Consider the following 22,311-nt stretch of genomic DNA (forward strand, 5'->3'; position numbering starts at 1 on the left):
GCTTTACTCAAGGGAGATTTTTGGACTTAGGCTGATTCCATGCCACAGGCACCAGGCTCCACCCTTGGAGGTCCAAAGGAAGGAAGTCCAAAGGAAGTCTTTGGTCCACTTACTGCACTGGTAGACAGAGCTCGTAAAATGTAGACAAAAATGCAAAATCAGAGCTCAAGTTCTCATAGTAAAAAAGAAATAGAAAGACAAATACAGCTTGGAGTTCTCCAATGGGGAACCTTTCAGGGGCAGCATAACAAAACTTAGCATTGGAGTTGGCTCTTAAGGTGCTGCATCTCAGTATCCAGGACAGCTCCGTGACCAAGAGGGATACATCCTCCTTCAGCTAGCTTCAGAACATTAAGCATGTCATCCTGCTTTAGGAAACACTACTACTGACACTATCAGTTCATGGTTTTGCTGTTGTCTCCATCAGAGGCAATACGTAGGATGGCATTCCCCGTCAGGGAAAATATTCTAGCAACTCCAGTCTCACCACCAAATGTGATGTTATTGAATGGACAGCTGTAAGAGTGAAGGACCTGACTCTTAACAGCATCTATAAGTCTCCATCTGCCAACTGGCCAACTCCAGTCCTATCCACCTCCTCAGGACCTTCAGTCTATTGTGGCAATTTTAATTCACACCATTCCCACTGGGGATACCATGAGGATAATCTGGATGGAGTAAGGCTAGAGAGTCGGGTATCAACAGTCAACCTGTAACTTCAACATGTTCCTAAGTAGCCACCTGCTTTCCATAGGAGAAGAACCTGAGGTCCATCTTCTGCTGACCTTGTGTCTTTTTTTGTTTTCAATTAAAACAGCTGGAAAACTACCTTCAGTGGGTCAGTGTAAATTCCAACTACAAGCGGCCTCCAAAAACATAGAATTTGTTTCCAACTCGTGGATAATGACTCAGAGCCAGATATTTGGAACTACATAGGTGCAATCTACCAAGCTTTCTGGGATGAAGTCCTTGCCACTGCTAAGAAATCTATACATCAGATTGTCAACAATTCATTCCTGGGTGGTCTTTTCATGCAACCAGACTACATCGGGAATTTAAGTCCGCCAAGAACAACCAGGTGGTTTGACAAAAAGATCTTTTTCACCTTCTAGCTCAAACCAGGCAGGCAATGGCCAAAGGCTGAGTTCCTAATCAAGACAAAGCTTTCAGCCATGCAGTTAATTGGTGGTTGCTGCAGCAAAGGTAGTACCATTGACTCTGGCCATCGGGCCACACTGCCCTGCCGCAAAGGGTACTCCCATTGACTCAGGCCATACTGTCCAGCACCAAAGGGCAGCTGCATTGTCTCTGACCATTGGGCCACGCTGCCCTAGGAGCCAGGGCTGTTGTGGCAACTTGGGAGACTAGGCCACTTGGCCACCCAAGCTCTATTTTAATTCCCCCACAACCCAACATGCCTGATGGAGGGTACCTACCCTGCGATGGGGATGCATCAAGGAAGACTACACCAGGCTGGAGACAGACACTTAAAGAAATAGAGGTTCAGGTGATCTTCAGTGGGATTCTAACTAGAGGACAGCGAAAGTGAGACAAGATTAAGATGATCAACAGATGGCTCAGGCAATGGAATTCACCGGAGATGCTTATGTAATCTCCATGCCTGATTCTAATACTGAGTTAAAGGAAAGCTAACTAAAAGAAGCTCTAGCAATGGAGAACAACAGAGGGAAGGAGAATGGACAATAAGAGGAAAGATAGTGCCAATATCACTGACAACAGTGGCAGTAAAAGGATTACCTAATCAGGGGAAGAATCTGGGTGAAGCCAAGCAGAATCAACTACAATGTCTATGCACCAACGTAAGAAGCCTGGGTAACAAATGGAGGAACTTGAACTACTGGTGCAGGAAGTAAAACCAGATATTACAGGGATAATGGAAACACAATACAACAGTAATCAGCACTGGAATACAGGTATTGAAGGGTATGTGCTGTTCAGGAAAGACAAAGGTAAAGGTGATGGGGTACCACTGTATATGAATGGCAAGATAGACTGACTACAGAATTTAGAAGTAACGGAATCAATAAAACAAAAGCTGTTCAAAATCACTTTGGGGAAGAAAGGTAAGAAAGTCTCCACTACAATAGTGCTGGGGGTCTGTAAACAGACCCCCATGATCCAATTTGGATATGGACAGAGACCTAACATTTTTAAATGAAATACGTATTACCAGGAATTGTGTGATTAGTTTCTCAGATATAGAATGGAGGACAAATGCTAGTAATAAAGTTAGGGCCCAGATATTCCTGGTTGTGATAGTCAACAGATTTCTTAACCAAACAGTTAATGAACCAACAAGATGTGATGCCATTTTAGAGTTAGTACTGGTAAGTAGCAAGGGCCTCATACAAGAGCTAGTTGTAGGGGACAGCCTTGGTTAGAGTGATCATGAATTAACTGAGTTTAAACAAAATGGAAGGATAAATAAAAAGGTCTGAAGCTAGGGTCCTTGATTTCTAAAGGGCAACATTTAAAAAATTAAGGGAATGAGATTGGAAAGTAGACTGAATTGAGGAACTCAAGGATTGAATATGGAGGCAGCTTGGAATTAGTTTCTGCACCTTTGACTTAAAGTATCTGAAGCCTGCAGGTGGTGGTGGCGGGGGAGAGGATGGGCGTGCGCGCAGGGGAAGAGAGAAATGCAGGGAAGGATTGCAGATCAAAATATCTCAGACAGGTTATTAAGAAAAATCAGAAAGCATACAAAGGAACGGATGGTTCTACCTCTTGGAGGTCACAAAGCGTAGGGGAAAAGTGAAAACTGCCAAAAGACAAACAGCATCAGATCTTGGAAAAGAAATTAAAGCAATAAAAAGTTCTTTAGCCATATAAATAAAAAGAAAACAAGGAAACAAGCGGGACTGCTAAGCACTGAGGATGGGATGGAGATTCAAGATAATCCAGGCATGGCCCAACACCTAAATAAATGCTTTGCCTCAGTTTTTAATAAGGGTAATGAAGAGCTTGGGGGCAGTGGCAGGGTGAGTAATGGGAACAAGGATATGGAAGTACAAATTACTACTTCCAAGGTGGAAGCCAAACACAAACATCTTAATGGGACCAAATCAGGAGGTCCAGATAATCTCCATCCAACAACGTTAAGAACTGGGAAATGAAACTGCAAGCCAAATAGAAAGGATTTTTAATGACTCCACAAACTCAGGATCATACCCGATGTCTGGAGAATTCACACCATTTTTAAGAAAGGAAAATAAATGATCCAGAAAATACAGGCCCATTAGTTGACCTTACTTGTCTTGGAACAAAGTTTGAAAGAGCGAATAACTGAAGACTGAGGTAAAATGTTAATTGGGAAAAAATACAACATGGTTTTATGAAAGAGAGTTCGTGCCACACCAACCTGAACTCTTTGAGAAGGTAACTGATTTTCTAGGCAAAGAAAATGCAGAGATCTAATCTAGCTGCATTTCAGTAAAGCATTTGATAAATTCCTATGTGGGACAACATTAGTTAAATTGGAAAAAGATGGGGATTAATACAAGGATTGAAAGGCGGGTAAGGAACTGGTTAGAGGGGAAACTACAATGAGTTATGCGGAAAGGTGAAGTGTCAGACTGAAGGGAGGTTACTAGTGTAGTTCAAGGACTGGTCTTGGGACGAATTTTACTTAAGATTTTCATTAAATGACCTTGGCACAAAAATTGGAAGTATGCTAATAAAACTCTGCAGATGGCAAATTTGGGAAGTACTGACAATATAGTGGACTGGAAGGTCATAGATTTGGATGACCTTGAAAACTGGAGTAATAGAAATGGGAAGAAATTTAATAGTGCAGTCATGCATTTAGGGACTAATAATAAGAGTTTTTGCTATAATTTGGGGAATATATCAGTTGAAAACTACAGAGGAGGAAAAAGACCTGGGTGTATTGGTTGATCACAGGATGGTTTTGAGCCACACATGTGATGCAGCCCTATAAAAGACCAACGCAGTCATTGGATACATCAGGCACGCTATTTCCAGTAGAGACAGGGAAGCATTAGTACCATTATACAAAGCACTGGTGAAACCTCATCTGAAATACTGTGTGCAACTCTGGTCTCCCATATTTGAGGAGGATTAAATTCAAACCGGAACAGGTGCAGAGAAGGGCTGCTAGGTTGATAAGAGGAATGGCAATCCTACATTATATGAAAGGAGGCTTAAGGACCTTGGCTTGTTTAGCCTAACAAAAGGAAGGGAGAATTGATTGATTTATAGAGTGCAGAGGCATAAACATGAAGGAGGGGCTAGGGAGCTGCTCTACAGCAAGTCATCACGGTGAGCATGGGCAGATGTCCTGGATTTTTGATATAGTGCTTCAACGTACACTTCCCCCACTTGGGGTGGGGGGTGGAAGCTGCCACTTGGGCTGGACCCAGAGCCACTGCCTATGCCAGGCATGGGGGATTTTGCTGCTGAGATGCTGTCACTACTTCCAGGGAAGGGGGCCTCAGGAAACCCTGCCCCAGCCTGACCACTTGAGATGGGCCTGAATCGCCACAGACCAGGCACAGATTTCTACACAGGACTCAACCAGGAAGGGAGATGCCACAGACAGTATCTCAATTTTCTCTACCATGCTGCACTCCAAATGGTTGAGCAGGGGGCATGCCTGGCTGCATGTGATGGCTTACTCACACCAAAGTGGCAGGCACTTCAGTATAAGAGGCAAAATGAGATCTTGTACAGAACGAACATGTGCTGTGTACTATGAATTGCCTGTTTCACTGAGAAACAGTGTCCCCTTTGTTCTCTAAAATGTATCTTTTAAAATACTACCCCCTCCCCTTTTTCTCCTCCTGCAGCAGGTGAAAATGTTTCAATGAGGCCCCTATCTACTCCGTCGCAGAGACTGGTCCAGATTAGAAGGTGGAAAAAACGAACTCGGGACGACATGTTTGCCAAGCTCATGCAGTCCTCCCACACTGATAGGGCCCAATTGAATGTGTGCAGGAAAACAACTGCGGAGTCGTATAAAGTGTTACATGAATACGACGAGAGGAGGGACATGACCGATGAGAGCAGGCAGGATGCTATGGTCAAGCTCATGGGGGAGCAAACGGACATGCTCTGCTGTATGGTGGATCTAATGCGGAAAAGGCAGCAAGACCACAGACTGCCGCAGCAGCCCCGAATAACTGCCCCCCCTCCTCCCCAAGTTCCATAGCCTCCTCACCCAGACGCCCAAGAACACGGGGGGAGGCTACGGGGACCCACACAGTCAACCCCAGAGGATTGCACAAGCAGCAGAAAGCTGGCATATCCTAAATTTTGATTTGGTTTCTGGACTTGTCCTTCCCTCCTCCTCCATCCCCCTAACCCAATACCCCCCCATCCCCTGTCTAGCTTCTGATTTCTCTCAATGTTTTGTGCGACAAGTAATAAAGAACGGTTTTTAAACAATTGTGACTTTATTTCCTTTTATTTTTTATATATATATATATATATATATATATATATAATACATATATTTATTATATATATATGGGGTGGGTAACTTTAAGAGAAACAAACAACTCTCACACCATACCCTGGCCAGTCATGAAATTGGCTTTCAAAACTTCTCTGATGTGCAGCGCGCCCTGCTGCGCTCTTGTAAGCGCCATGTTGTCTGGCTGTGCGAAACTGGCCACCAGGCGAGTTGCCTCAACCTCCCACCCCGCCATAAACGTCTCCCCCTTACTCTCACAGATATTGTGGAGCACACAACAAGCAGCAATTACAATTGGAATATTGGTTGTGCCGAGATCTAACAGAGTCAGTAAATTGCACCAGCACGCTTTCAAACATCCAAACGCACATTCTACCACCATTCTGCACTTGCTCAGCCGACAGTTGAACTGCTCCTTGCTACTGTCCTGGGTGCCTGTGTACAGCTTCATGAGCCATGGCATTAAGGGGTAGGCTGGGTCCCCAAGGATAACTATAGGCATTTCAACATCCCCAACAGTAATTTTCTGGGTCTCAGAAGTAAGTTCCTTCCTGCAGCTGTTCAAACAGACCAAAGTTCCTGAAGATGCGAGCATCATGCACCTTTCCCGGCCATCCCAAATTGATGTTGGTGAAACATCCCTTGTGATCCACCAGTGCTTGCAGCACCATGGAAAAGTACCCCTTGCGGTTTATGTACTGGCCACCCCGGTGTTCCGGGGCCAACATAGGGATATGCAGTCCATCTATCACCCTGCCGCAGTTAGCGAACCCCAGTGCATTAAAGCCATCCAATGGTCTGCACATTTCCCAAAGTCACTACCCTTGACAGCAGCTCGTCAATGACTGTGTTGGCTACTTGCAGCACAGCAGCCCCCACAGTAGATTTCCCCACTCCAAACTGATTCCCGACTGACTGGTAGCTGTCGGGCATTGCAAACTTTCACAGGGCTATGGCCACTCGCTTCTCAACTGTGAGGGCTGCTCTCATTTTGGTGTCTTTGTGACTTGCTGTCCTCTGCCCTGAAGCACAAAGTTCCATGAAAGTGGCCCTACGCATATGAAAGTTTCTCAGCCACTGGGAAATCATCCCATACCTGCAACACTATGCGGTCCCACCAGTCTGTGCTTTCTTCCCGGGCCCAGAATCGGCATTCCAAGGCATGAACCTGGCCCAACAGCACCATGATCTCCCAATCGCCACATGCCGTGCCTTCTGTGTCCATGTCCTCATCAATATAGTAATCGCGCTGTCGGCACTTCCTCACCCAGTTTTGCAGGTACTGCACATACTGCTGGATAATGCACGAGGTATTTACAATGGTCAAAACTGCAGTGGAGATCTGATTGGGCTCCATGGCTATGGCGCCTGCACAGATAATCCTGGAAAAAGGGCATGAAACGTAGGAGAGCAGAGTGGCAGCCAAAGCTGTGCTGTTTGGTTCACGGTAGCCGAACAACAGCTGAAAATGGTTGTCTTCTGTGGTTTTCATGGAGGTGGGAGCCCAGGACAGACAATATGGAGAAGCTCGGAAGCGTGGCAATAACCAGAGAGCAGAGTTGACAGCGGAAGCTGTGCTGCTCAGTTCTCGATGGCCAAGCAGAGCTGAGCTGGAGAGGTGGATTCATAGTAGCAGGAGAGCAGCGGTGCACCGTCTGCACAAAGCAGTATGGCGTCTGCACACCAAAAAGGCACGGAACAATTGTCCGCCGTAGTTTTCTGACGACACACACCCAGAAACACCAGCAAGAATGTTTTTGCCCCATCATGCACTTGGAGCTTAACCCAGAATTCAAATGGGCAGTGGGGACTCCAGGATAGCTACCCACAGTGCACCGCTCCAACATTCGATGCTAGCCTTGGTACCGTGGGCGCAATCCGCTGAATTCTGCGCTTTAGTGGGCACACAAGACCAAATGTATAAAATAGCTTCCGAAAATTCGAATAGAATAATTTCTAAATAATTTCGTACTATAGATGTACCCTCACAGACATAGGTGTGTGTGTCACCTCCCTGTCTAAATGGATTGAAGAGTCATCAAGGAACAGTTGAAACCAATCCAGATCAACAAGGGGGTCAGAGACACAATCAAGTTCTAGGTGACTCACAGGATTTGGCTGCCTTTCAGTAGGGGAGCTGAGAAAAGACCACTCCTCAAGATGCCAGGCCCCTCTGCCTGTTGCCTTCTGGAGTTAAGCTCGGAGCTTTCTCACCTGGGAACTAACTAAGGATCTCACACACACACACACACACACGGAGAGGGACTGAAAATAGACTTTCACTACAGCGTGGCTGTGGCCTGACCAGACTGGACTATACATTAACCTTCATTCCTCTATTCTGACCTAAAAATCTTTCCGATTGTGTGCACAGGTGACTAATAAATGATTAACCTGGTTTTGAACAGGCTGCCTGTGCCACTGTAAATACCAACTGGGAACACTGTGCCCTGAAGGGGTACTGCACAAGACTCCTGCAGGAGTCTGGCCTGGCTGGATTTGCTGGAGGGAGGGAGAGAGAGAGAGAGATCACTAGTGCCGAAGGCCCAGTCTGGGAGACCATAGGCCTGTCCCAACAGAACTGTGTGGGTCCTTGGTGCGCAGCCCACTAAAGAAGTCAGTCCCAAGAGACTTGTTATAGGCTGGGCATAGCCAGACCCTGTGACTGCATGGCAGCTGGGTATTGCTGATAGTGGGCATCCTGACAAGTGGGCTACTCAAGTTAACAGCGCACAAAGAAAAGGAATACTTGTGGCACCTTAGAGACTAACCAATTTATTTGAGCATGAGCTTTCGTGAGCTACAGCTCACTTCATCGGATGCATACCGTGGAAACTGCAGTAGACATTATATACACACAGAGACCATGAAACAATACCCCCTCCCACCCCACTGTCCTGCTGGTAATAGCTTAGGAATGATAATCAAGGTGGGAAATGATAATCAAGGTGGGTCATTTCCCACCTTGATTATCATACACATTGTGAAGAGAGTGGTCACTTTGGATGGGCTACTACCAGCAGGAGAGTGAGTTTGGGGGGGGGGGGGCGGAGGGTGAGAAAACCTGGATTTGTGCTGGAAATGGCCCAACTTGATGATCACTTTAGATAAGCTATTACCAGCAGGACAGTGGGGTGGGAACGGGTATTGTTTCATGGTCTCTGTGTGTATATAATGTCTACTGCAGTTTCCACGGTATGCATCCGATGAAGTGAGCTGTAGCTCACGAAAGCTCATGCTCAAATAAATTGGTTAGTCTCTAAGGTGCCACAAGTACTCCTTTTCTTTTTGCAAAGACAGACTAACACGGCTGTTACTCTGAAGCGCACAAAGAGAGTGTCCCAAAAGAAACTGTTCTCTAGAAGATTCCACAACTCAAAGGAAGGAGTCAATCCCACAAGTAGGAATACACAAAGACTTGAAAATTTATTTAAATGAACTATACACATTTATAACCTTAACTCCATTTTAAGGCAGTGTATGGGAATCCTCTACAGAGCTCAGTCTGTGGAATGTCAAGTTTAGAAGACCAGGTGGGATACAGCTACAACACTGCATATAAGTTTAGAAGAGGCAGTGATAAGATATTTAGTTTCTAGGTTAACAGAACCAGAACTTAGTACATCCTTTCATATGGATTTTATTTTTTAAATTGGCTCTCCGTCAAGCCTTGAATTAACAGTATGCATCTCAAATTAGTCTGCACTTTCAGTATGCAGTCATTTCACACCCCTTTTGGTTGTGTGAACAGTGACATATTTAAGTAGCATTTTATCATTTCCTGTGTTAAATGGTAGCATCCAAGTTTTCACTTTCATGAAGACAACACTTTAGTTGCTCTTCTGTGCATTGCAATAATCTGTTATAATCAGACAGCAAGACTTTCTTCCATTAGGCCACATCAATAGTATATTGTACTGTACACCATAATTAAGGCTACCAGAAAGTTTCAGTTACAACCCACCATGTTCAGGTTTAGATACAAAACTGTTTTCAACCTAGCTTTCCTACAATAAGTACTTCCCAAATGCAAACAGAAAACCTTTGATGATATTCAAGCATTTTACTCTGTTAGCTCAGAAGAAAGAAGATTAAAAAGCTACACAAAATGAAGTACTTGAGGCACTCCTCCCACAGTAGAGGGGGCTATGTGAAGGGAGAGAGAATCATGTTTACATAACTTAAGTTATACTTCTAAGCTGGAGTTTCCCATGCTTGGTCTTGGAATAAAGCTACTTTAAAAATACACACACACAGACGGATCCTGAACTTTGAAAGCTGGCATGTAAGAAAGACTTATTCTGAATATGTTCACAGTCAAGTCTGAAAACTGATCAGATAGTAAGGTTAGAAGCCATTGACCCAAAAAAAAAAATTATTCTTGGGCATCCTTAGTGAGCATCTAATGTTTACAAGACAGTCCACTAACTAATCCCTTCAGCATAAAGAATATTCCTCTGACAGGCCCAAGAATGCTACCGGGACAGCCTCCATGAGAAAAATTATAAATCTTTGATCTAAGCATAATTCTCCTTCTCCCAACAACAGTCTATGTTAGAGCAGAGAAAACTGTAGATATGTAGAATGGTTACCACTTGGTTTTAGGATGTTCCCAAACATTAGCGTGCTCTAACTCTTAAATTTATCTAAAGAGGTTTAGTTTCTACCTTTTTCCATTGCCAAGATCCAGCTCTCACAGTATAAACAGGTGCACTGTTGCCCTGCTATGTCTTTAAAATGGAAAATTAACAGCAAGAACTACATTAAGGCAACATTATATGCTTGTTCAGATAAGAACTAGGAAATAAACAATTTCTACAGGATTTACACACTGCACAGCTATATAATTTATGCTATACCTTTATATAAATTAAGGCACATTTTAAAGAAACACAGGAACAGAAAACATGTATGAACATCTTGGCAAAGGTAGTGTTGCTGCAGAACTTTAACCTTGACTTGAACTTGAAATACAGACAATATGAAAAAGCAGTTAAAAAGCCATTTCAGGTACTATACCTGCGCCTGAGTTTCCCCCTCAATTTCCAGGTTTCACAAATCACACTCTTATTTTAAGGAGCTCCTCATCCATACTTGCTTTGCAAAACACCCACATAAACAGGAAGAACAGAAAATGAATCTATCACAGAGTACTGTTAACAAGTACCAAGTAAACAAACTGGAAAAAAAAATTCCCCTCTAAATTTTTCAGCTGTACGCATCCTACCATGTTACAAAACAGACTATTAGTGAGAAAGTTTTCAAGCATAAAGGCAATTCTTAGGTTTCAGAGTAGCTGTAGCTCACGAAAGCTTATGCTCAAATAAATTGGTTAGTCTCTAAGGTGCCACAAGTACTCCTTTTCTTTTTGCAAATTTAGGTTGCCAGTTTTCCCTTAAAATAAAAGATTCAGGAAATACAGAGGTTAAATGAGACTACTACCTAGCACAAAACTAAGGTCTTTGCCTTCTATGTTGATAGTTCAGAGATAAAATCACGTCCCTGCTTTGTCAGAGGACATGATAATTTGTGAGAGGCATCACTGTCTAGTGGACAGATCACATACCCGGGGACTCAGGAGACCAGGGTTCTATTGCCAGCTCTGCCCAGTAGCCTACTGTGTGACCTTGGACAAGTCACTTTCCATCTTACAGAAGGGGAAACTGAGGCACAGAGGGGTGTAATAATACTAACCACCTCTATAAAGTCTTTGAGAACCTACTTATGAAAAGCAAATTTAACTGAACTACCCCCGTGCATTGCACACATTCTACACAGACGTTAAAGATAAAGCAGTTTCACCTGATGGCAAACCAATCTCTGGAAGATATTTGAAAAGCAAATTCATACTATACCTGAACATTAATGCCACTGTTTTAAAAGATTTCCAGCAATGTTTTATCTAAAAAATTTTCTTTGACGACAGGGCTCTCCATAGCTATAAAACTCTTTTTGACCTGGATTTCATATGAGGAAGCAGTAAAACTTCTGGATTCACAGACTCCTCTTCTCACAATGAAGCTTGTATTTAATAGTCTTGTCCAACTATCATTCCAGTTAACCTTGTGCAGCTCCTACTGTACAATAATGCACTCTCTCTTCAATGAAGATTTTAATCAGTATAGTCAGATTTGTGACCCACAGGTGAACTCCACCAGTGAACAATGTTTACTTAATCTTTTTTACTGAACCAGATATTGTAGCTCCTATAAGTGATAAAGATATGAATTTGACAAAAGCAAGCAATTTAAATCCATAAGCAGTCACTGTTACATGACAAATGTGGTTTTCTACACAAACATGAAGTGAGCAAATTGATATTAAACCAGATACATCTTAACTGTGTATAATGATTGGTATTAAAGGATGGCACTATGTAAAATGGGCTACCAAGAGGTTTCAAAGTATGTTTTTGCTGCAGCTTGAATTGATTAACCTGGTCTCAGCTCTAGGCCAAAACTATAGGTTTGTAAACTAGAATAAAGCAATAGTTTTGTAGAAAGAATACTCTACAGCTTTCATAAAAGTCTCAGACAAGTGAATTTTCATAATTACTGTATCAAGATTTACATAATACAGACAAGTTATTAGGAAGCATAAGGAACAGGACAGAAAATAGAAATATTTTAATGCCATTTATTAAATCAATGATGTGGCCTCATCTAGAATATTGAGTGCGGTACTGGGTCATCCCATCTCAAAAGAAATTACAAAATTAAAAAGGGTCAGAAAAGGGTAACATGAATTATCAGGAGCATGGAAAAACTTATATGAAGAAAAACTAGGGAGATAGTGATTTTTTACCTTAAAGGAAACAAGGAACAGAAAGGATATAAAATTATGAGTGGTATAGCAAAGATGAGAGAGGGAGAGCAGAAGCGGCCCACTTACAACACAAGCAGCAAGGGGACAGTCAATGAAATTAAAAGATAGATTCAAAGCCAATAAAATGAAACTTTATCTGCACATCATAAACTGAGGAACTAATTTTAACTAAAATTGGATTACCCACATAATCCACAGTGATTCTATTAGGTTACAATCCAAAAGAGGTTACTGACTCAGGGAAGAACCAATTAATAACAGTTAACACTAGCACGTATGTGTCAGAGCTCATTTTCATAAAAGGACTGATCTCCCAACCTTAGTGGCATTAAGAAATAAGGTATGGGGAAACAATTGCACTGGGAAAAGTGACAGATAACCACATATAGATAAAGCTACCATATTTGGAGATCGAACAAAATAAATATGCAAACATGAAGTTGAGTCAATCAAACATAAATGGGTCTTTTAAAGGTGACCTACCAGGCAATAAGCAAAAGCAGAGCAATGCAGATGATTCCCATACAAGACACATTTAGCAGATGACAGGTTTCAGAGAAGCAACCGTGTTAGTTTGTATCTGCAAAAAGAAAAGGAGTACTTGAGGCACCTTCCACTGAATGCATCCAATGAAGTGAGCTGTAGCTCACAAAAGCTTATGCTCAAATAAATTTGTTCATCTGTAAAGTACTCCCTTTCATTTAGCAGATGGTTATCACTTACATTATTTGTAGAGGGAAAGCTTCAAGGAGGTCTGTCATAAATATAAAGGGAAGGGTAACCACCTTTCTGTACACAGTGCTATAAAATCCCTCCTCGCCAGAGGCAACATCCTGTTACCTGTAAAGGGTTAAGAAGCTCAGCTAACCTGGTTGGCACTTGACCCAAAGGACCAATAAGGGTACAAGATACTTTCAAATCTTGGGGTGGGAGAATAGGATTTTGTTTGTGCTCTTTGTTTACGTGTTAGTTCTCTCTTGAAACTGAAAGAGGCCAGACAAAAATCCATCTTCTTCAACTCATCCAAGTCTCCAATATTGCAACCAGTATAGGTAAGCCAGGCAAGGCAGATTAGTTTATTTTTTGTTTTATGTAAATTTTCCCTGTGTTAAGAGGGAGGTTTATTCCTGTTTTCACTAACTTTAAGGTTTTGCCCAGAGGGGGATCCTCTGTGTTTTAAATCTAAATACCCTGCAGAGTATTTTCCATCCTGATTTTACAGAGGTGATTCTTTTACCTTTTCTTTAATTAAAGTTCTTCTTTTAAAAACCTAATTAATTTTTCATTGTTCTTAAGATCCAAGGGTTTAGGTCTGTGTTCACCTGTACAAATTGGTAAGGATTATCATCAAGCCTTCCCCAGGAAAGGGAGTGTAGGGCTTGGTGGGGTGGCAAGTGGTCTCTTTCCCTGTTCTTTGTTTAAAACGTTTGGTGGTGGCAGCATACTGTTCAAGGTCAAGGCAAAGTTTGTACCTTGGGAAAGTTTTTAATCTAAGCTGGTAAAAATAAGCTTAGGGGGTCTTTCATGCAGGTCCCCACATCTGTACCCTAGAGTTCAGAGTGGGGAAGGAACCCGGACAAGGTCTAATAGACAGATATAATCATAAGGTAGCTTCTTCAGGAGAAGGTGGAATAACTATTTAAATTGGGACAGTGTGTGCTGCAGACTATAGACTACACCTTCCAAATTGTATTCATGCTGTTTCTCTCTAGAGAAGAGAGAAGGCCTTCCTAATTCTTAGCAGGTTAAATAAGACTGAATTAGTAGGCAACTTATATAAAACAATTGTCATAGTTATGGATGAGATTTATTGTATTTGTGTGAAAATGTGAATTGGGTTAATGTTAATAAGATGAGCAAATATAATAATTTAAATTTACACTTAATTCATATGCTTATAACAATAGCAAAAAGTTTAATAAAATAAATTATGGAACTCACTACCACATGATGTTACAGTGGCCAAAAATTAAATAAAATTCAAAAAGTGACTGGATAGTCTTGTTAGCAATATAAATATCCACAGCTATAAAATGTACTAGCATTAACTATTATAAAATGTAGTAATCCTAATGCTTCATGATTTAAGGCAATCTCTACAGAAAATTAGGAGACATAAAATGGAAGACTGGTTACTCCACATCTACAGGATCCCATATGACAATTCCTATGTTCCTATAATGGTCAGATAACTGAATGAAAAGAATTAAAGAAACAATCAAGCTAATCACCACCTTTCAGCTGTAACTGTGAGTCCTTCCACAAAAAAAGGAAACAGTCCTGAATTACACTGTTTAGGAGGTCATAATTCATCTTTGACTGCTGCAGCTGAAATAACTTTGATAGTTCTTTAACCCATACATTTTTAGAAAAATAATTTTGCCCATTCTTTAAAAAACACTTTGGTGGGAGAGGTACAGCATGGCACATATGCCATCTGAGACCTCCACAGGGCCAACATTTTTCCTGTTTCAGACTTGAACAGACTCTGGTATCATGTGGGATTCAATCTGTAAACCTTTCAATGATGGCACAGCAGTTTCTTAAAGTACATGGAGCCTGGTACTTCACACTGGATGGAAATCGGCTGATAAAACAGGTGTACATAATTTATAGAAGCATGTAAGCTCTCTGTTAAAAAGCATCTCTTCTACTATAAAAGTGAGGGACAGAGGAATCTATACTGGGGAATCTACAGCAAGTCAGCAACAGACTTGTGTGTACATGCCAAATATGACAGTTTACATCCAGCAGATGAATAAGTCACCAGCCTGACACAAAAATAAAGCCAGAATCTAGAACCCACTATTGGCTGAAGTTCAGAGAGAACAAGGTCAATATATTTACATTTCTTCATCAACTTTTTGCTAGAGAGATACAAGAATAGTCTTTTGACAGCCATATAACATCTTTCATCTTGAAGGATTCAATGATTTACTGATTTAGTTTCACCAGTGGTAGAAACATTAGCAGTGTTGGCATACCCAAGGTTTCCATGCAGCATTTCTAACACTGTTATTTAGACAAGTTCTGAGTGGGATTAGATGTCATGTTAACTCCAGCAATCAGACGATACTTCTCCACGCTAAACTAGCCACTGTTGCTAGCACCAGAGAAGCCACACTGTGTAAGTGGGACTGGAAAATGTTTGACAAAAAACTAGTGTGGATACAGCCATTAGCTATACATAGCTATTTTCCAAGCTTAGCTTTACAAATTTGAATTTAAAATATAATTCTTTATCTGTTTTATTAAAATAGTCTTGAAAATCTGTGTCCCTTGAATGGTATACAAGTTTAAACTCTTCCGTGGCTATTTTTCCTACACAAGGACTTTTCACTAATATTTCCCCTGTGAACCTTCAGTTCAGCTCTGACACAGGCAGGGCTCTAAATGGCCAAGGATGTTATAGATACACATCATTACTACCACCACCTGACCTGAAAGCCTCAACATTGGAAATTTGTGCTAAGACTTCCTAGTATAGGCAAAGCTTTAGCTACTGATGCAACCAGTAAAAAGCAAGGTTTTCTCTATGGCTTTTGTTGGCTTACAACCCATAGAAAGTTAGCTTACCTTAAGAAACACAAAGAATCTTTTGGCTATGTTATCATGCTTCCTGTGGGAAAGGGCTTCTAACCTTTTATAATGGTTTCAGAATGTGTACATACAGTTTACTCTTTTCCTAAAATCATTAGCTGCATCCTTTACTTCAGCTTGGCAAATATCTTATCAATAATGTACTGAAAATATGGCAACTAAACAGAAGTAAATGCACAATGGGTAGATTCTGTTTGCTTGTGACTGAAAATCATGGTAAATATCTAATTTACCAAAGAGGAAGGGACAAATGTTGAAGGGGCTGTAGGAGTAAGGAAGACTGCACATGTGGTGATCACACACAATGATTAAGACATACTGTGATAAAAATCAGGTCTGAGATCCAGGCTATGACAAACAGTAATTTACAAATAGACTCTAAGGGAGTCTCTAAGGCAAGGCCACTCTTATGTGGTCTGAAGAGTGGCAAAGGTGGCAAATTTTACAAGCTGTTAATGTATGCTTAAAAGCATTTCATCCTATTGCTTCCTTATATTCAACTTTCTTAAACTAGACTCCCCTCTTCTAAGAGCTATGGAGTAAGTTCCCCTCAGATAAAAAAAGGTGGTTTGTCTCTCTCTAGGACAGCGTTATTTGGTTTTCATTTTATCAATGTAATACATTTTAAATAAAGTCAAAATGCTACAGGAAAATTTAATACCAGGACAACCCAAAGCTTTGACACTGCATCAAAATGTACAACCGCATGAATATAATTTTGTCTGCCAGTAATTAGACATATGCAGTGATGTTGTAGCCATGTTAGTCCCTGAAGAGTTTTGTGCAAGCTCAAAAGCTTGTCTTTCTCACCAACAAAAGGTGGTCTAATAAAATATACTAATGCACCCTCTCTCTCTCTAGTAATTAGAGCTGCACTTGATACAAACACTTTACTATCTCTTGGACTAAAATATACTACAATGACTGATTTCCTATATTACATTCTAATAAGAGGTTAGAAATAAAGTTGTGTTACTAAAGTGGGGGTAAATTTTAAGCCTATATTTGAATCAGAGTTAAGCTTCCAAACCAAGCACTCTTATCTCATTCACACAAGTATTAAGAACAGTTTTTACTCTTCTAATCTTAAATATTAATTTTTTATTCAGATCCATGCTAAATCAACAAATACCATCTGATGCGCATGTCACTGTTTTTAACTGTAGCATCTTTTGCAATAATTTCAGGCATTCCACTTGTATAGTGCCACATGTGTCACACACACTTCTAGTATTAAAATCATAAGATCAACATATCTAATACAAAACCCACCACATCGTGGAAACTCCTCTTAGTGAGATGGTAAATCTCCAACAGGTAAAGATGCCTTTTGACAAACCTTTTAACTCAGGAGACTGTGGTCTTGTGGACAGAGCAGCTGGACTGGGTGTCCAGGCAGCCAGGTTCTACTCCTGATTCTCATCTACTGTGTAACCTTGGGCAAATTACTGTTTTTCTTTCTGATCCCACCCTTTGTCATCTTGTCTATTTAGACCATAGGCTCTTCAGTGCAAAGACTGTCTTTGCATCTGTACACAGTATAATACAATGGGTCCCTAATTTAATTTGCAGCCTCTAAGTAAGTAATAAAGGATCACTGCAAATTATGTACTCAACTATCCAGGATTAAAGAAGGAACAAACAATCCATTGAGAAAGTCTGCAGGAGAGAGAATAGCTCAACTACCAAGAGAGTAACTTGTTTCCCAGTTCTGAATACTCATTAGTGGGGAGCCATTTGGACTCCTAAGCCTGTTTATGAGGCTTCTTCAAAGAAGCCATCTTGCAGTTAAATTTATGTTAAAGTAATTTAACCTGTAGTAGCCTAAAAATGAAGGCTAATAACCCAGCAATTTTAAGACCTACTCACAACAGACTGCCAAGACTGGCCAAATGAAGCATACCCAGGATCTGCCAACCACCACGGCTACATCAACATGGAACTTCTGAATATTCCCACGGTTGGTGAAGCTAGCGATCGTATGACAACTCATGAAAACATCACACCATCATTTTTACAACTGTCATTTTTACAATGATCTGAGCAGATCTAGGCAGCCTGCTCCTGGTGCATTAACTACCAATCATACACCAGTACTCCCACCTCATTGTTAGCCCAGGCACTTTGTCCAGAAGCAGCTGTATCAACAAGGCTTACAAGAGACTTTGTCGTCTCCATGGTATAGGAAGCCCACATGCCTGCCCAACAAGGTAGAGCTCCAGACCTCCAGGTACAAGCAGAGCCCCCCAGCTTCCCAACACGTCTGGCCCACGGAAATTTGGGAGCCCCAGGGTACGAGCAGCTTAAGGATGAGGAGGAGGAAGGTCAGGTACGTGTTACAAGGCAGCCCATAAAAGCCTGCTGCTCCTGCAGCCGTCCCCGAAGACGAATGTGCCCGATTAACCGGAGCTCGGGCGCACACGGTGGAAAGAGTCCCCCAGCCACAACGACGGGAAGTGCCACCCCGGGACCCCACCCGCATGGGGAAGGACCCCCCTCCGCTCGCCCTGCCGAAAACCCCTGCCCGACAGACCGGGGAGCGCCCGACCGCCCCAAGGCCCTAGGAGCAGCCTTCAGCCGAGCCCGGCCTCACTGGGTGGATAGAGGGACGGACAAACAGCCAGACCCCCCCGGAGTCACCGGTCCCGCTCCCCAGCCACAACCCCCCACTGAGGGTCCGGCCCCGCTACGCCTGGAGTACCTAGCGCCGGCAGCTGTTCCGCTCCTCCCCGGCCCGGCGGGCTGGGGCCCCGGGCGCTGCTCTCCCTGCGCCCCCGCCGGCGGCTCCGCCTTCGGCGCCCGGCCGCTTCCCCTTTGCTCTCACTAAGGGGAGGGGCCGAACCGGAAACGACCCCCGGAGGACACGCCCCTGAGCGAGTGGCGCCCTATGGGAGAAACCCGAGCGCGGTGGCTCGGCCGCCACACAACCACTTCCGGGGCACCGCGCCGCCGGACACTCCCTAACAACCGCGTTCCGTTACTATGCGGAAGTGCAGCCGCTCAACTGCTGGATTTCATTCGTGACCCTTGTCCAGAGTGAGGGGAGACACCGGTACCCCGCGGGATGGGGGAGGGGACCCGGTACCCCGCGGGAAGGGGGTGGGGACTCGGTACCCCGCGGGATGGGGGAGGGGACACGGTGCCCCGCGAGATGGGGGGAAGGGTAAGACACTGTTATTGCTGCAGAGCCCCGATACCTTGCTGGGCAGACGAGAACACCGCCATTATCGCCGGAAAGCACCGGTGCTATGGTAGGGAACAATGCTGCCCCAGGGCGCCTGCAGCCTCGTCCGCGCTGCAGTAGCCCAGTCCAGCAAGGGGTGCAGCCCTTGGTGCTGTTCTGACAAGCCTAAGGGTGGGTAAGAAGGACATTCCAGTGGTGAAGGCATTAGTGTAGGACCAGGAGACCTCCGTTCAACTCTCTGTTCTGTCACAAATTCACTTAATGCCCTTGGGTGAGTGGCTTGGTGTCTCTGTGCCTTCTCTGTACATTGGTATAATGGTACCCCCCTCATGGGGATGCTGGGAGGATCAGTGCGATATAGAGTTTGAGGTACTCTGATGCTACCCTAAAAAATAGGTGTTTTCTCACAATGTACACTACCATGTTGAAAAATCCAAGGGCATGGCTACACTTGCAGATGTAGAGCGCTTTGAGTTAAACCAGCCTTGGTAGAGCTCGGTAGGGAAAGCGCTGCAATCTGTCCACCCCGACAGCACACTTGCGTGGCCACATTAGCAGCTCTTGCAAGGGCCACAGAGAGAAGTGCATTGTGGACAGCTATCCTAGCATGCAAATGACTGCAACGTGCTTTTCAAATGGGGTGGGGGTGGAGTGTGACAGGGAGTGTGTTGTGTGTATGTGGGGGGAGAGAGACTGGGTTTTTGGGGGGCTGAGAGCATGTCAGCATGCTGTCTTTTAAGTTCAGACAGCAGCAGACCCCTCCTCCCCCCTGCCCCTCTCTCTCTCTCTCTCACACACAGCATTCTACATTAATGGTTGTTTTGTCTTGGAGCTGATAAGCAGCCGCCTGTCAGAAACAGAGCTTTCAAAGGGCATATCTGCATTCCTGCAGTGATTCCAAAACAATGAGAAGAGTGGCCACTTGACTTAAGGGGATTATGGGACATTTCCGGAGGCTGATAAGAGCACAGTAATGCAACACCTCATTCACACTAATGCCCGGGTGTTTCAGCCAAGGCGCAACAAGCATTAATCTTCTCGCCAAGGTGGAGTACCAGGAGCGCTCTAGCCATGGAGTCAGAGCGCTCTGTGTGCCTTGCCAGTGTGGACGGGTAGTGAGCTAGGGCGCCTGGGGCTGCTTTAATGCACTCTAACTCGCAAGGGTAACCAAGCCCCTAGACTAGAAAAGACTAATTGTAGTTTTAGCTGGATGTAGCTACTCAAACTGATCTTGCCCTGTCCACACTAGGATTTTACTGATGTACAGTCTGCATTCCACTTTCGGTCCACCGCCCACCAGGGAAAGCAGTTGGCAGCTCCTCCATGCACAAGCATGTACCTGGCACTGTTCACAGAATCCACTGACACCTGTCCCTTCTGCTGCAAGAGGAAGACTCTAGTGCACGCCTACGTAGAGTGCACCAGACTGCAGCCCCTCTTCCAGTTCCTTCAGAACCTCTTATTGAGGTTCTGGCTTCTCTTTTCCCCTCATTTGTTCATCCTGGCACATCTTATCCACAGCCCCGTGTTGGGATGGTGCCAAATTTTTGTGGCCATACTGAATGAATGGTGTGAGAACATGGCTTGACATGACTGAACTGCGAAAGAGTATTCTGGGAGCAGAATCTTTCTCTTAGCATCAGACAGATGCCAGAGGTGAAACTGACTGGCTCCATGCTGTGTGTATGATTAATACTGATCTTTGAGTCAGCAAATATGTCCACTTGAAAGCAAACAACACGTGTAGAACATCTTGAGTAGAGCATAAGCTGACCGGGACATATTGACCCTGTTGAAGGACATGACGCAGGGGGCTGAAGTGAATGATTGATAAAGGAGTGAATGTGGGGTGATTTTCAGTTGGTACCACTCTGCAGTTTCCTCCTAAAGTATTAATTAGGTAAAAATTAATAACCACATACCCACTGGGCATGCTTTTAAGACGTGACTCCTTTGAGGAAAAAGAGTATAAAAATCAAGCAAATTAAATTACTCTTGGGATTCCTTAATTAACGTTTAAAGAAGCAAGATTGCTAAACAGAGTAGCCAAAACTCTGCTCCGTGGGTTCAAGTAGGACTGTGAACCAGAGGGGTCTCCAGTCAACCGAGGCCTTGCTTTGGGCAAATCCAAGACATACCAGAGGGCTGAGAAGAACAGACAGAGAAGAAGCTGTCTATAAAACTGGTAACCACCTTCTCTGTTTGCCAAGCAGAAACTGCGTGAGGCTAGTGCAGGGCCTGTTTGTGTATGTCTGTGAAAGAAAGACTTGTTAAGGGGAATATATAGCTCTTAATGTCTAACATAAGAGTTATGTGCTTGATATAACCCTTTACGCTTGTGTAATTCCTTCTCAATAAACTGCTGTGAATTGAAGATAATTACTGTGGACCTTTTTCACTGGTATGACAGTAATCTACTCCATTGGGAGCCAGTAAAGATCCATTTCAGGGGTTATAGCGCCCCCTGGTGTCAACATTTGATAGCAGAGGACAGTTTACTGTCTTGTCTAATATGTCTACACTTCGAAATTAGGTCAATTTTATAGAAGTAGATCTTTAGAAATCAATTTTATACAGTCGATTGTGTATGTCCCCACTAAGCTCATTAAGTCAGTGGAGTGCGTCCTCAATACCGTGGCTAGCATCGACTCACAGAGCGGTGCACTGTGGGTAGCTATCCCACAGTTCCCACAGTCTCCGCTGCCCATTGGAATTCTGGGTTAAGCTCCCAATGCCTGATGAGGCAAAAACATTGTTGCTGGTGGTTTTGGGTACATGTCGTCAGTCTCCCCTCCCTCCCTCTGTGAAAACAATGGCAGACAATCTTTTCGTGCCTTTTTTCCTGGGTTACCCTTGCAGACGCCATAGCACGGCAAGCATGGAACCCGCTGCTGTTGTGAGCATTGTAAACACCTCACACATTAGCTTGCAGTATGAACCTGGCTAAGAGACGCCAGCACAACAACAATTGTGAGGAGGACATGGACACAGACGTTCCTGAAAGCACAGGCTATGGCAATTGGGACATCATGGTGGCAGTGGGGCTGCTTGATACAGTGGAACGCCGATTCTGGGCCCAGCAAACAAGCACAGACTGGTGGGACCGCATAGTGTTGCAGATATGGAATGATTCACAGTGGCTGCGAAACTTTCGCGTGTGTAAGACCACTTTCATGGAACTTTGTAAGTTGCTTTCCCCCGCCATGAAGCACAGGAATACCAAGATGAGAGCTGCTCTGACAGTTGA

At 43.5% G+C, this 22,311-nt stretch overlaps 1 protein-coding gene across 5 annotated transcripts in view; it reads right to left on the minus strand.

The window, feature by feature from the left end:
• CSNK1G1 (casein kinase 1 gamma 1) overlaps positions 1-18,686 on the minus strand; it is a 271,112-nt gene extending 252,426 nt beyond the window's left edge. For all 5 annotated transcript variants that reach the window (XM_077829197.1, XM_077829194.1, XM_077829195.1 and 2 more), the window contains exon 1: positions 18,582-18,686. The gene's annotated coding sequence lies outside the window, so the exon portion shown is untranslated. The remainder of the gene's footprint in view (positions 1-18,581) is intronic.
• Positions 18,687-22,311: the final 3,625 nt, after the last annotated feature.

Source organism: Eretmochelys imbricata, chromosome 10, assembly GCF_965152235.1.
Source record: "Eretmochelys imbricata isolate rEreImb1 chromosome 10, rEreImb1.hap1, whole genome shotgun sequence".
Classification (NCBI taxonomy): Eukaryota; Metazoa; Chordata; order Testudines; family Cheloniidae; genus Eretmochelys; species Eretmochelys imbricata.